Here is a 14,859-nt window from a genome sequence, read left to right as displayed (position 1 = left end):
GGTCATTTGTTACTTAGTCCTTCTTTCCTATTGAATAGTTATGTCTAGTTTGGTAGCGTTGCTGAAAGAGTACCACAGAGAGCTCGTGTATATATACATGCCTTTGTTTTCGCATTTCCGTAAATTCGATGAGTAGCAGTCGAATGACGAGGCTAAAAAAGGAAAGACACTTTTTGTAACCTCTTTTAAGGTTTGGAGCGTGTAAAACACCTACATGATTCCTAAATCAAAAAATATATAAAAGGATACATTCAGAGCATGCTCGCTGTATTTCCATACCCTCTACCTGTCCCCATCCACCTCGTAGACAACCATTGTATTTAATTTGTGAATTTCTCTTTCTTTCGCTTCTTTTTAAAATTTTTTTTTTCAACGTTTTTTATTTATTTTTGGGACAGAGAGAGACAGAGCATGAACGGGTGAGGGGCAGAGAGAGAGGGAGACACAGAATCGGAAACAGGCTCCAGGCTCCGAGCCATCGGCCCAGAGCCTGACGCGGGGCTCGAACTCACGGACCGCGAGATCGTGACCTGGTTGAAGTCGGACGCTTAACCGACTGCGCCACCCAGGCGCCCCTCTTTCGCTTCTTTTTAAAATAACATGAAATATGTACCTGCATATTACATGTGTAATGGTAGAAGATATATAATAACATATATTATATATTTTTTTAATTGCTTCCTCTTTGTCACACAAAAGGTGGTATGATCTATATACTATTCTGTACCTTGGTTTTTCATTTATCTTTTCAGAAGGACCTTCCTCATTTTTTAAAGTCTGCGTCCCATTCTATTATGTAGTCGTATCATAATTTATTCAACTGTTATTTCCCTCTTGATGCTCATTTGGATTGAGTCAGTCTTTTGCCTTTATAAATAAACATGCGCTAAACACCCTTGCTATTATGCTGCTTTGCATTTGACGGGGAACCATCTGAGTAGGTTCGTAGATTCCTGAGAAGAAGGCTATGAGGTCAAAAGATAAATGCACGTGTAATTTTGTTAGCTTCTCAAACCCTCTTCCGTGAAGTTGATACGATTTTTTTTTTTCATGTGAGAGCTCCGGTTTTCCCAAAGCTTCACCAACAGAACGCGTTGTTAAAACCACACGAACATTTGCAATCCGCGCAACCAAATTCGTTGCCCCAAATCTTGTATCCTAATGGCCTAGAGGGTGAAAACTGCTTCCATATCTCACTAACCCACTTCCCGGATGTCTTCTGAAGAGAGCAGCCAAGAGAATGAAGATCCTTGTCACCCGAAGAAGATGGGTTTCTCTCAGCATTTTGGGGCGGGACCATTTTTCATCTCCACAGGAAGTTTAGTGCCTTTGGAACCTTCCCAGTAAATACTAATCATTAAGAACACCAAGAACCCCTGCTCATTTCCTGACACTCTTTACAACTCTGGGTGGGAACCACTGGAAGAAAAGAGATTTCAAGATCAGGGAAAACACAAGAAACTTGAACACGTGGTCACCATCTAAGAATAGCTATTGATTGATTGATTGATTGATTGATTTTTGAGAGTGAGAGAGACAGAGTACAAGCAGGGGAGGGGCAGAGAGAGAGGGAGACACAGAAGCTGAAGCAGGCTCCGAGCTCCAAGCTCTCAGCACAGAGCCCGACATGGGGCTCGAACCCACGAACCGTGAGATCATGACCTGAGCCAAAGTTGGACGCTCAGCCGACTGAGCCATGCAGTGCCCCTTGCTGTCTGAAAATATTTAAAACTGGTCAGGCACCAAATGCAAGAAGAGTTGGCAGGTCCTGGGGATACATAGGTTTTTAGCTCAACACAATAATAATTTTCCAAAACCAAGACTTGCCAACATTGGTGGGATCTTTCTGACAGAACGGTGCTCTCTGTCTCGGGAGGTGTAAGTGGGAGCCCGCTGGCCATCCTGCCGGAGAGCAGGGATAGGAATCGCCACCTGAAAGGACGGGTTGGACTGGCTGACTCTATTGCTAGTATGCTGTCTCATAAAACAATTCCTTGTTTCTTCAAAGCTGCTCTCTGATGCTTTGCATCCTGAGCGGTCTCTACCCTCACCACCTTCCTGAGGCTGGCCTTTCTATCTGGCACGTGCAACCCTCCACATCTTGTCTACGCTTAAGCCTCTCCGGTTAAAACCAGCTCAGTGCTTCCCAAGACTCCTCTATTAGGAGAAAAGAAAATTTGGAGTTTGTCTAAATATTGAATTTTCTAAGAATGAATTTGAATTTTCACACAAACAAGAAAAAATTGTATGGGGATATCTCTAGTGACTAAAGCCACAAATTGAACAGCATTGTTTTGCTGTCTTCTATGTGAAAAGCATGTAGACAGTCTCTCTGAGAATGCAGCTAACTTACGGTGGAACTTTCTGGTCAAAGTGAAGCTGGTCTCATCTCTCCTAGACCTAGATTCTATGTATGCCACTGAATTTGACCTGGTGATGTGTATAGCAAATAGCATTACTGCTCTAAAACTTGAAATGCAAGCCTCCATCTGCTGCCCAGGTGGATTAAGTTCTATATTTAAATGGACTCAGGTGTTGTTCCCCTACAGCTCGGCACTTTCTTCCTTTACTAATCAAAGTAAACAATGGAGCTATTAAAAAGAAAGCAAAATATTGCAAACACTGAGTCCTTTGTATGTGAGGGGGGCTTTTTAATTTTTCTCTTATTACTTTTTATTCCAAACGTGACATAAGCCAAAAATTCATCGCAACAATCGCATCAATTATTTGAAAACACGTAATTCCGGCAACTTCAGTGATTGTGTATTTAACGAATCCATATTGTGCACATATTCTCTGCCAGCCAGTAAACGGGGGGAGGAGAGCCAATAAAAGCCACTGGAAGAGAATGAGCATCTGCTCAGGCGTCTAGCCAGTTACCATTAACCCTAAGGTCTGGAAGATTCCCTACCTGTGCTAACACAGTGTACGGGGCAACCAAGTACTGGAAAACCAGTCTCCCAAAACACCTGGCTATAGAAAAGTCAGACGTCAACAAAAACAAAGCAAACAAACAAACAAAAAATCAGTGGAAGCTGAGAAATGCAGAAAACACCCCACCCCCATCCTCATTCCAGAACTTTGAGACCCTAGACCATCACTTTTCCTCTTCGGGCCCATAATGATTTCTTTCTCTAAAATGGGGAGGCCTCTTCCAGATCCGTGCTCCTGTAGTTTACTCTATGCTTTTGTGATTTCCTTGACTGCAGTACGTTTCTTCTCTTCTTCTGGAATTGCAGATACTGTTTGCAAGTTTCACAGGATCCATTTTACGCCCACGTTCTTGGCTTTTCGTGGTAGATCCAGCCGAGGCATTAGACTCTGCTGGAGCCCAGCCTGACGGCGAGTCAAGGGGATGTGGGATCTTCTAGACTAGAGAGGAACCCACTCCCGGCAGGCCCAGTAGATGGGAGGCACGTCACAGAGACCCAGAGGTACTCAAGAGAGGAGAAGAAAGTATTGAGGACAGTGGAAGGACATCTGCAGAATGAAAGGTAGAGGTGATGTGGGTGGAGGGGAACCAGTAGAAAACCACTCTTCAAACTTTGATGGTTTCAGGATCATGGGAAAGCCAGGCATGTCACCCATAAGAACTCTGTGTAGACTCAGAATGACAGAAAGAGAGGGACTTGGCCCTACGCTCACCGCCATTTTTATTGACACAGCATTAACTGTGGTTAATTTCACAAACACTTTCTTTTTCACCAGGGTCTTGAAACATCAAGGTTGAGGAGGAGTAGAGATCATAAGCTGGGCAAAATATCTCCTTCACACCTAACAACTTTCTTGAGAATCATAGAATTTAGGACCCTAAAGGAGACCCAGAAGTGATTCATCCAAACCCCTCATTTTTAAGTTGAAGAAGAAAGCAAAGCCACACCGGGGTTTGATGCTTGTGTGGGGAAAAAACCCAAGAACAGAGATTGACTCTTTGCTTCAACGGGCCCTGGTTTCAAGTGCAAAGTCTAGCTTCATGGATGGGGCTTGTATCTTTTGCAAGGATTCCTGATGGGGGCGGGGTATGTGTCCCACCCTGTTTAATTATGGTCACCTTTAGAAGTAGACTCTTTTTAGAAATAGACTCTTTTGTCTATTTTTAAGGCTCTTTTAATCTCTTGCACAAAACTGTGAGATTCACAGGGAGAAAGAGAACTCAATCACTGTTTATGTTGAAAAAGATCTCAATGTGAATATCAATTGTTCACACTAAATACATAACCACCATGCCTTAAATAAACAACTTTTAGCTCCATTTAGAATCATGTAAGTTATATATCTGACCCCCCCCCCCCAGACCAAGAGAGTATAGTAGCCTGAGTAGATTGCTACAGGATTACTTTACTGATGTTAATTTTCTAAAAAAAAATTGTCTAAAAGGATGTCTATTGCCAGAGAAGATGGAAGGATTAAAATTTAAAAAGGAACACTTTTGATAATTCTAACATCGGGCAGACATTCATTCATCCATTCAGTTGTCACATAGCCAACCAGGAAAGCTTTGTAACGTAAGGTATCCAGTGCATTCAGTGATTGCCAAGCCATTTTTCTACAAGTGCTTTTTTGTCTTTTTTTAAAGCTGAGTTTCCATCTTATGAGTTACCTGTATCCTCGGTGACAAAGACCATCCCAAAGGTAGTTGGCGTCCTCTAACTCTTGATCTTTAGTTTCCAAATATGCAAGTCAATAGTTAGGGTGAGACTTTCAGTACCAAACCTGAATCATAACTTAAAAACATGTGATCGTGTGTTCCTCCAGGTACCAAGGGTTGACTTAGGGATCAGTGTATACTTTTTCATCGACAGACCTATGTACCAGTGATCTTCCAGGTTTACAGGTCATTCCCTCTACCCTTCACGTCCCCTCAATGGTGTAAGAAGATGAGCTCCAAGAAATGACTTAGAAATATTGGGACTCGACGTCCCTTTGACTTTCTCTGTGCTGTGCCTTCGCAACAGCCCGTTCTCCTTCCCTAGCTGACAAGTGGTCGTGTTTCTCTACTCAGGGCAGCCCTTTGACAAGACCTGCAGAGCAATTGGAACCGGGCCTCCTTCGTGTCTCAGGCCACCGTGAACCGTTAGTCGATGCGTATTTCATACAAATATGGACGATGGTTTATGGGGTGCTGATTCATAAACGACTAGAGCTAACAGAATCGAGCCCTTTTCCTGATTTGCATTCCCGATCGCTTAGTAAATAATAGCATTTATCTAAAAAGAAAATCTAAAATTTAAATGAAGAAACAATGAGTTCTTGGGTAGGCGATCAAGCATTAAAATCGAACACAACTGTAAAGAGATTTACGTCATCGTAAAGATCCTAGTCTAAGTAGAAGAAAGAAGGGGAGAAGTCTACGCACAGAGGCAGGAAGTTTGTGCCTGTTGGAAAGCCACGCGTTGATTGACAGGCTCCTCAGGACAGCATCCGCTGTTCAGAGAAACTTCAAGAATTATATGGGTTTTCTGAGGGTCAAACGTAAATTAGAGAAACAAATCCTATAATAGTGCCCTTTAAATTAGATTTGCAGCTACCAAGGGAACTTATGGGTAAACATCTTTAAATGTAAACAAAGTGACACAAGTCAGAGGAGAGGGGGGAAGGCTCTCAAGTGTCCTTTCCATTCTACCTTAACTTCGGGACCCTAAGTTTGGTTTCTTTTCTCCCATCTCCCCACTTCCCACCCAAGTTAACGAAATGAAACCTTCCGTCTTAAAGGCTGTATATTTTTTTTTTTTTTTTAATTTTTTTTCAACGTTTTTTATTTATTTTTGGGACAGAGAGAGACAAAGCATGAACGGGGGAGGGGCAGAGAGAGAGGGAGACACAGAATCGGAAACAGGCTCCAGGCTCCGAGCCGTCAGCCCAGAGCCCGACGCGGGGCTCGAACTCACGGACCGCGAGATCGTGACCTGGCCGAAGTCGGAGGCTTAACCGACTGCGCCACCCAGGCGCCCCAAGGCTGTATATTTTTTAAGTGAACATAACAAAATTGCCAGGTACTCAGCGGCCAGTGAAGACAGAAGCTCGTGGGTAGTAGGAGGCCTTATGTTATTGATACTTGTGTTCATTCCTTTACAAATAAGACGATGGCGTGGGTTTTTTTAAAGGTAAACTGCCTTTTAAGGTAAACTTACCTTTTAAAGGTAACTGCCTTTATTTCAAATTCAGGAAGGACAAAAATGAAGATAATGACAAGAACAACAACAAAACTACACGAAGTGAACAATCCTGATGTCTGCTGACGTACAGCCGAAGAAATAACAAATCACACCCGGATAGAAATAGAACATCATCTCTGAATAAGAGAGCAACCTTTAGTTTCCAGAGATACATGATTCAATGAGCATACGGGCCAAGAAAGAACGAAGGGGGATTATGTAATGGGTGTAGGCAAAGTGACTCACGATTAAACAAAAGTGAAGTGTGGGTAAAATTCACGAAGGTATTGTTCTTGCCCAGGTATTGCCATATTTGTGGAGTGGAGTTATTGATTTTGTTTTACAACATGTGTGGATATCTGGATGCTCTCTAAAGACTTTCATTCACCCCCTGACAAGACGTTCTGACAGCTGTTTCCTCGGGTGGACTCTGTTCTCTGTGTATTTGCCTCAGAAGTGAAATCACCCCGTTTTGATAGGCATTCAGCATTTTGTTTTAATGCTAATTTGCTGCTTGACCTTTTGCTTCATAAACTAAGAGTACTTAATGCTCACAAACATTTGGGAATAAAGCGTTTCAGAGGTAGAGCATAGCCCATCCTAAGACCGTCTTTTCGGCTAATAAAAACGATTTCCTCGCAATCTGGCAATGGAAACTCCATAGACGTTTCAGTTACCTAAAAACCTGAAGTGGTGAAAGAAGGTGGTCCATTAAACAGGAAGAGAGATGTATTCAGATATGAAGCGGAGTTTTCCTTAGATAACAGTAACATCAAATGCAATTCTGCACGACTGCATTTTTCAGTAAGTATCATACTATTGCATTTGGATTTTTTCTTACCGTAAGAATTGCGTGATAATCATTTTTGTTATTTTTTTTTTGAAATCATGTTAGTCTAGGCACGCATCTGGATGGAAAAATTATGTCACTTGGAAAGCAGTGATGTTTATGAGAAAAGGGAATCCACAAGTTAAATTCCCAAATATTGTAAATGGACACAACAGGGCGAGAAAATGAACTGGGCATTCATAAGCAAACACAATAATTGGAGATTTAGTGAGAATTTCAGTGTTCGGTTTTTCTGTTCCCAAGAAATATAGGGGTTTACACCTAGCATATCAGGTTAAAGTGGGACTTTGTAATGAAAAAGTCACTTAACCTCAGTCTGCTTAACTGCAAAGTCAGTTTACTGAATTCTAAAATTGGGATTTGGCCAGATGGTCTCTGAAGTCCGCTCAACTGTGACAAATCGGAGGCTGTAACGGGCGAGAGCCAGAAAACTCTGAGGGTCCACGTGGAACCAGGGCTGGAGAGAACTGTCCAGAAGCAAGAAAGCAAATCCTTCCCCCAGGGGGAGGCCGTGGGTGACCCGGGACGCCACATCTAACAGAGTCACTTCCCAAAAAACTCCAGACTCACTCTGAAACCCCAAGAAGCTTGCTAAAGCCACACACCCAGGAAGTAGAGAGTCTGGAGTTGGCTTCAAATCCAAACGGTCTCGCTCTGGACTTAACTAGTCTTAACCCACCTCCTGAGGTCTTGGCTCAGATACGCCCCAAGACGACACCCGCTCTCCAGGCAGAGGTCATGATCGGCAGAGTGCGAGATGCCTCACCCAGGGTTTCTCCATCTTTACCCAGGCTTTCAAACCCTGCCCGTTACTCTAATGATCGAGAGAAAATGGCCTTTCTGCCGGAAGTCTGGAAGTAGGTCCCTCAATTCTTACCTTCACTTTGATGCTGAAAACGCGATGCCATCGACTCCCCAGCAAGAGAGGCTGTGGCGAGGCCGAGGCTTTGGGGGCCCCCAGCAACACCACCAGCACCCTTTGCTTCCACTTCCTGGCAGAGGCCTGAGACTTGCCTGTGAACACAACTGTGTGGGCTGAAACAAAATCTTCCTCTTTATAAAATACAACAGTGGAGCATCTTAAGGAATACAGCAGAACAGGAGAGAAAAGTCAAGTATTTCCCCTCTCATGTCGCATATATGGTAAGTAAGCCTCAATTTTGTTTCATTTTCCGTATAAATATATACTCCTCCCTGACATTAAGTGTAGTTCTTACCTCGGGTTAAGTTAGAGAACCCGGCTGAGAGAAATTCAAAGTGATGTCTCTTTGATAAGGGGTAAAAGAGAATAATGGATGTGCAAAAGAACAAAAGACCGATACTGATAATAAGCTCACGTTTGTGCTCAGGAAAACATCTAGAATGAGTAGCGTTAACGCTGGGGCTAAGAAGAACCAAGAACCATATCAAACGAAATAACGGATTTTATGTGTATGGAACCATATATAAATGCCATGGAGATTCTCTCGATCTGTGTAGACCCATCGTCAAATGAGCCACATTTTTAGGAGTGAAATATTTGTATGTAAACTAAGTTGGGTCTTCAGAATTTGCTCTGCTTTTAACCCATGTTGCCCCTGGAGTATGAGATTGCTCGAGGATGATGGTAGGCTCCCACGTGATCCTCAAATGAAGAACCGTTTCTATCTGAGCAGCAGGAGCAAAGACACCACACTCTCCCTCCGCCCTGCTCTCAGTCCTCAGCGCCTGGAATAAACCCGATGGCTGCTGGGACGGGCTGCACCTGGGGTCACCGCCCAAGGTCGGGGTGCTGGACGCAGAAAGAAGTATTCACTCGTGCGTTACCGGGGCACGGGCTCCACGAGAAGGACGCACACGTGGACAGTGTGAGGAAAGCGGGTCTGTGGTTTCCTTCCCACGCGCCCGGTCTCGGATTTCATCCCCGAGTGGCATGGGTCTCTCGGCCCCAGATCTCACTGGGTAACTCCGCCAGTTTACGTGGGTGCACCCTGCTGGGCCTGGGTCAGCCATATGCCGGTAGGAACGAACCGGGGAGAGAGAAAGACAGGACAAGAGCTCGTCTTCTCGTGGCGGTCATGGATGTAAAATCCCGGCAGCACAGTGGGATTCCTGGCAATCAGTGTGACACAATGAATGTTGACAAGACAGACTGTTGATATGTTCATTTGCATACAGATGTGCACCCTTCCTTCAGGTTATACACGGTGGGCCCGGCGGGAAAGGCCCAGGATACTCCTACGGAGTATGGCTCGATCCCTTCAGCGAGGCCTCCAAAATTCTCTATGCAGAGAAAGTGGCATTTTGTTGTCGAAAGAAGAATTTATAAAAGAGAGAGGATCTGAAGATCGACAAGGGGCCAGATCATGCGTAGTTGCATGCTTCCTTGCAGCGAGCGGGGCGATCTTACGAGGCCATCCGCAAGTGACCTTGCAGTCCACGAGTGACCTTGGAGGCAGGACACTGGAGTGCCATGAGGAGACACGCAGGAAATCATTTGAGAACGACATCTAACCATTAAGGATTGATTTCGCTCGTCAAGTCCCAGCAGCGAGCAGGTCTTTGGTAGCGGATCCGCAGGCATTGTAGATGGAAGGATCAAGAAAGATCCATCGCTCTTGGCCTAAGGTAACCTTCTTTTCAAAGATGTGTGTTTCCCCGTGTTGTTCTTGCCACATTGGTATTTTCTTTTTCAAAGAAATGGAGATTCCAATGAATTACAACATTTTAGGAGGGGTGGAAACCAACACCTCTGTCTTCCGCAAGGAGAACTGCAAATTTGAGACCCGTCTGTTGGTTTCTGGATTCTGTTTCAAACTCATCAGGAGGAAACTGAGTGGAAGCATTTAGGCATATTACCCGAAAAAAAAAAAATTGACAAGGACAATAAACGTCACAACCATTAACTCAGGAAGAACTTGATGGATATGAGTGGTGTGTGGTTTGTAAGGAAGGAAATAATAACAGTTAGGATCTGTTCTCTTCCCTAGACTTCGACGTGCGCTCTGTCAGTATTAGATAAATATTAGTCACTGGTAATAAAACCAGTGTCCGCTCTTGGTCTATAAGAATCTGAAAGCTCACTTTTGGCAAGGCAGCAGCTACATTTATAGTATCGGACTTTCCTCTGATACTTAGCATTGCTAATGTGCAGAGCAGTGGGCAGGCTTGTGTCTCACCCCCCACACTGTGCTGACCCCCCCGGATGGCTCTGGCTGTGTGCCCGCCCACCTGGGATCCAGGCTCCTGCCTTTGGGTGTCCTACCCTGGTCTCCTTAGGTCTCCACGGAACTCTGGAAAGCTCCCCGGAAGTGCGTTTTCCTCACGACATGCAGCCATTACCTATTTATTAAAAACAGTATTGTGTTTATGGGATTCTTTATTTCTGACTGAAGCATTTTCTAGAACATCTGGTTGGTTACACTTTACATAAATTAACAGACTGTCATCCCCTCTTGACAGTTACCTGTTTACTTTCACTTCATTAAATGCCATTTTTCAGAAATAACACAAGATATATGAAACACAACATGCAATTAAGCAAAACAATACAAATAAACAGAACTAATCATAATGAGAACGGGAAGGAGGAAATGCATTGGAGCACGGAGCCAGGGAGGTGACGACTGCCTGGCTTTGGAAGGGAAACGAAGGGTGCAGCAATGTGCTGGGAAAGTCTGTTAACCAGTCCGCTTGTAATGTATACGGTGCTTTATTGAAACCAGATGAAAAGTCTTGCCTTGGAAATATATTCTGCAGGTGGAGCCAACTCCCCCACTTTTAATGCAGGAAAATGCAGGTCAGAGGAAGCAAAATGGTAGGGACGCCCCTGAAGATCCAAGGGAGGAGGACACGGCGTGGGCCCAGTGCAGCAGTGACGGATGGGCTGCGAGGTCTGGAGGCGCACTGACAAGGCCTGCAGCCACCGCGCACGGCACCTTTGGAGGACTGACTCCAGGTCCGCACTGGAGGCCCACGGGTCGTCTCAGCAGAGGTGCTGGCAGGTGCCTTTCTCAGTCCTGGGTCTTTTCTCTTCACGGAGGCTGCTGCTATCTCCAGTCTTATCTCAACTAACTGTCTACGGAAAAGTTTGATTTGTATCCATTGCTGTACCGTGTACACGGGAGAGCAAACCCTCATCCGGCCACCAGTTTAGAGGGAGGTTTATTTATCAATTTCTCTTTACGGTTTTCATTCTTTTAAATCTCTGTGTATCATCTAACCATCTATCCATCTATTATCTATCATCTATCTATCCGTCTATCCATTTATCTATTACCTATCACCTATCTATCTATCCATTACCTACTATCTATCTATCTATCTATCTATCTCTTTCCCTCTCTCTCCCTCTGTCTCTCTCTCTCTCTCTCTCTCTCTCGATCCATCTGTCTATCCATCATTATCTCCACCAACTTTCACCGTGATCCCTGGGCCAATGGAGAAGGAAATAAAATAATCCTATTTTCTCTTCCATAATTAGCAATAGTTACAAATCTCCTGTTACTATTCATACCCAAACCATGTTTAAATAATTTAATTCTATCAGTGCTGAATATACATTACTCTCAACAGAATCCAGCATTTTTTTTCTCGCGATATACATAATGCATCTCCTTTTCCCCCTCAACATAGTGTCACTCTTTTGCTAAGTGTGTCAGTCACAATTTCTTTCAAGTGCTCATACTTCGGGGCCAGTGCCTCTGAAGTGAGCAGCGGGAAGAGAAAGGGAATCTATTTCTGCCGGGTTGGGGAGAGATGGGGCTCCACAGACTCCTAACATTTTATTCCACAAACGAAAGTGAAGTGTTAGGGCAAATACACCCGAACTTAAAATTATTTAACTCACGGAGAAAGTGCAAAATTTACACTCGGTATTTTCTGGTCTATTTTCACTTTCCAGATGAACTTTTTTCCCCCAATAACAGTGCTAATAGACTTGCCAGATTTGATACATAAAGGCTGTTAAATGAGAGAAGGAAAAAAACAAGACCAACTAAAATAGATGAGACTATTCCCCAACAGTGTGGATCTATGCAAGGCTTTCCAGGAGAATGACAACTTTATGGCCTTTAAAATACCAGGAAGCCTTTGGCAAACTGAGTTGGCCAGAAAAGGCATGTAAATTAAATACTTAATGTGTGTGAAAGAGAAAACTCGGCATTTTCAACCGTGCAGATATTAAACATTTTTGTGTGGCCAAGAATGATAAATAGAAATCAAGAGGATCAGAAGGCTGGGGGATATTTACGGCACATATAATGAAAGATCGCCACTCCCCCCATGTACAAGCATCTCCTAAAATTGACCTAAACATTATCGGAAATCTGAGAAAATTGTTAATATGAGCAGGTAATTCATAAGGACCAATAAACATGCAGAAAGATGTTCAATTTTCCGAGAGTCACGGGCATGGGGATGAAGGCAATAATGAAATCAGGCTGGCCCGGCAGTGGGAAGACACATGCCTGCCGAGGGCCAGGAAGGAGGGGCTCGGAGACTTCCAGGGGATCCAGAAGTGGTGCAGACTTCTTGAAGAGAAGCGCGGAAACATTTCTTAAAATGAAACACAGAGCAACTCTGGAAATCAGCAATTCTCCTTTAGGAATGTATCCTAGAGAGAAAAGAAAACAAAAAGAAAAGAAAACCACAGCACCATTAGATAAGAACGCATTCTCAGGATGGAGTCCCCGCTGCTCAGGGTGGGTGACAAGAGAGCCGAATCAGAAGAGCAGTGGGTGAGTCACAGTTTGTCAGTGCTCAACAAGGTGTACCGTGCAGGAGCCGGAAGCTCCACAGAGTGTGGTGCCGTGAGTCCCGCTGCGCCAACTCGGGTATTTTAAAGCGGGAACGGAGTCTGACGTGGGAGGTTATCCCACCTTTTTTTGGAAATGATGACATGTTGGCACCAAGAGGGTTGAAAGAGGCCAGGGGCCAGATGTTGACACAGTCCGTGCCGGGGCAAAGGGTTTGGAGAAGGAACAGAGCGGTGCAGGGACTATTCCGTTTTGAATTCTTTCATTGGTATAAGCAGCGATACGGGCCATACGTATCTTCTGTAATTCAGAGAATAAAGAACAGAGATAAACGAGCGGTGTCTACGAGAGACAGCATGGGGAGGGAGACCAAAAAGCAGGTGGCTTAATGTAACGATCTGCCACCTTTCTTGGGGACAAGAAGGTGACACAGCGCAGCACAAAGAACCAGGGATCCACGTGCCCGTCTCCCTGCCAACGCAAGCGACGGTTGGAGAATCCCGGAGCATGACTTTAGAGGGAAGCCCGAGAGGGGTCAGGCTGAAGATGTAAATCCATCCGGGAGGTCAGGCCTGCGAGGGGCTTTCACAGCACGGCCAGATCACCGCCTGGGAGGAGGGTAGGCTGAGGACAATGTGGCAGGTGGACCGAGGGCTTCTGGTGAAGGAGAGGGGTCGCCCCTGGACGTGTATAGAGAGTCTGCCCCCCGCGGCTCCCCTAGACCGAGGCCTGGGTGTCTGGGTGAGGACTAAGCCACAGTCCTCAGCAAGTGAGCAGAAGGAGAGAATGCCCCTGCCCCTGGGCATCGGCTGCCTTCCCGGGCTGACCTCAGGGTGTTGGTACCAGTAATAGTTGAGGACGGTGATGGTGACAGGGGTAGCCCCACCTGGAGCTGGGCAGTGGAGGGACCATTGATGGATTCCATGGGGCGTTATTGCCAAACGGCAGACTTGGGAACAGCGTGCTCTGCCCTGGGAGCTGGCGTTGCCCTGGGCTTCGTGTGCCTGGGCACCGGGGTGGCGGGGATGTAGTATCTGTGGGCCGCCCCTTCATTCCCAGGCTGGATATTCCTCTGTAGGGCCTGATTGGTCTGCTTCAAAATCACTGTCGATAAAGAAAACACACTAGGTATTAAAAGTAAAAGGCCAAGGGGCGCCTGGGTGGCTCAGTCGGTTAAGTGTCCGACTTTGGCTCAGGTCACGATCTTGCCGTTCGTGGGTTCGAGCCCCGCGTCGGGCTCTGCGCTGAAAGCTGGGAGCCTGGAGCCCGCTTCCAATTCTGTGTCTCCCTCTCTCTCTCTGCCCCTCCCCTGCTTGTGCTCTGTCTCTTCCTCAAAAATAAATAAACATTAAAAAAAAAAAAAAAAAGTAAAAGGCCAGGAAGGAGAAGAAAGTGAGAAATTGTATGTAGTTCAAGATTCAAGTTAAGCCATGCTTGGGTCATATTTCTTTGAGCCTAAATCCCTTCAAGGCAATCGCTGTGTCCTTGTTTTGGTCGTTCAGCAGGAAGGGCATCATAAGCCCCCCAGGAACAGCAGCAGTGATGAGTCCCACACACCCCCCTGTGCACAACCACCTTCTGAGAGGGTGCATCCCTGCTGCTGAGACACACGGGCCACCAGACATGGACTGTCCACCAGACAGGGGGGATCGTGTCCTCTCTTTAACAGAGAACAGGTACACATCCTCTGGCTTGTTTCTTTAGTCCTTTGATTTATTTTATTATTTTTTAACGTTTATTTATTTTTGAGAGACAGAGAGACCGAGTTTGAGTGGGGAGGGGGCAGACAGAGAGGGAGACACAGAATCCCAAGCAGGCTCCAGGCTCTGAGCTGTCAGCACACAGCTGGATGCGGGGCTCGAACCCACCAACCATGAGATCATGACCTGAGCCAAGTCGGATGCTTAACCGACTGAGCCACCAAGGCGCCCCTCTTTAGTCCTTTTAAATTTACCGCTTTCTCTTGGGTCAACTCTAGCTCAGGACTTACGGTGTCCATTTGCCAGGGTGCGATCCCACGCTGTGGACCACACAGAGACTGTGTTTCCTGGCTCCTACAGGAGGCTCTGATCCACCCCTGTTTTTGGCCTGTCCGATGCACTTTATCTTTGTGTCCCTT

The sequence above is a fragment of the Neofelis nebulosa genome, chromosome 11 (assembly GCF_028018385.1).
Source record: "Neofelis nebulosa isolate mNeoNeb1 chromosome 11, mNeoNeb1.pri, whole genome shotgun sequence".
In the NCBI taxonomy this organism is placed as follows: Eukaryota; Metazoa; Chordata; class Mammalia; order Carnivora; family Felidae; genus Neofelis; species Neofelis nebulosa.
Note: the sequence above shows the minus strand (reverse complement) of the source record.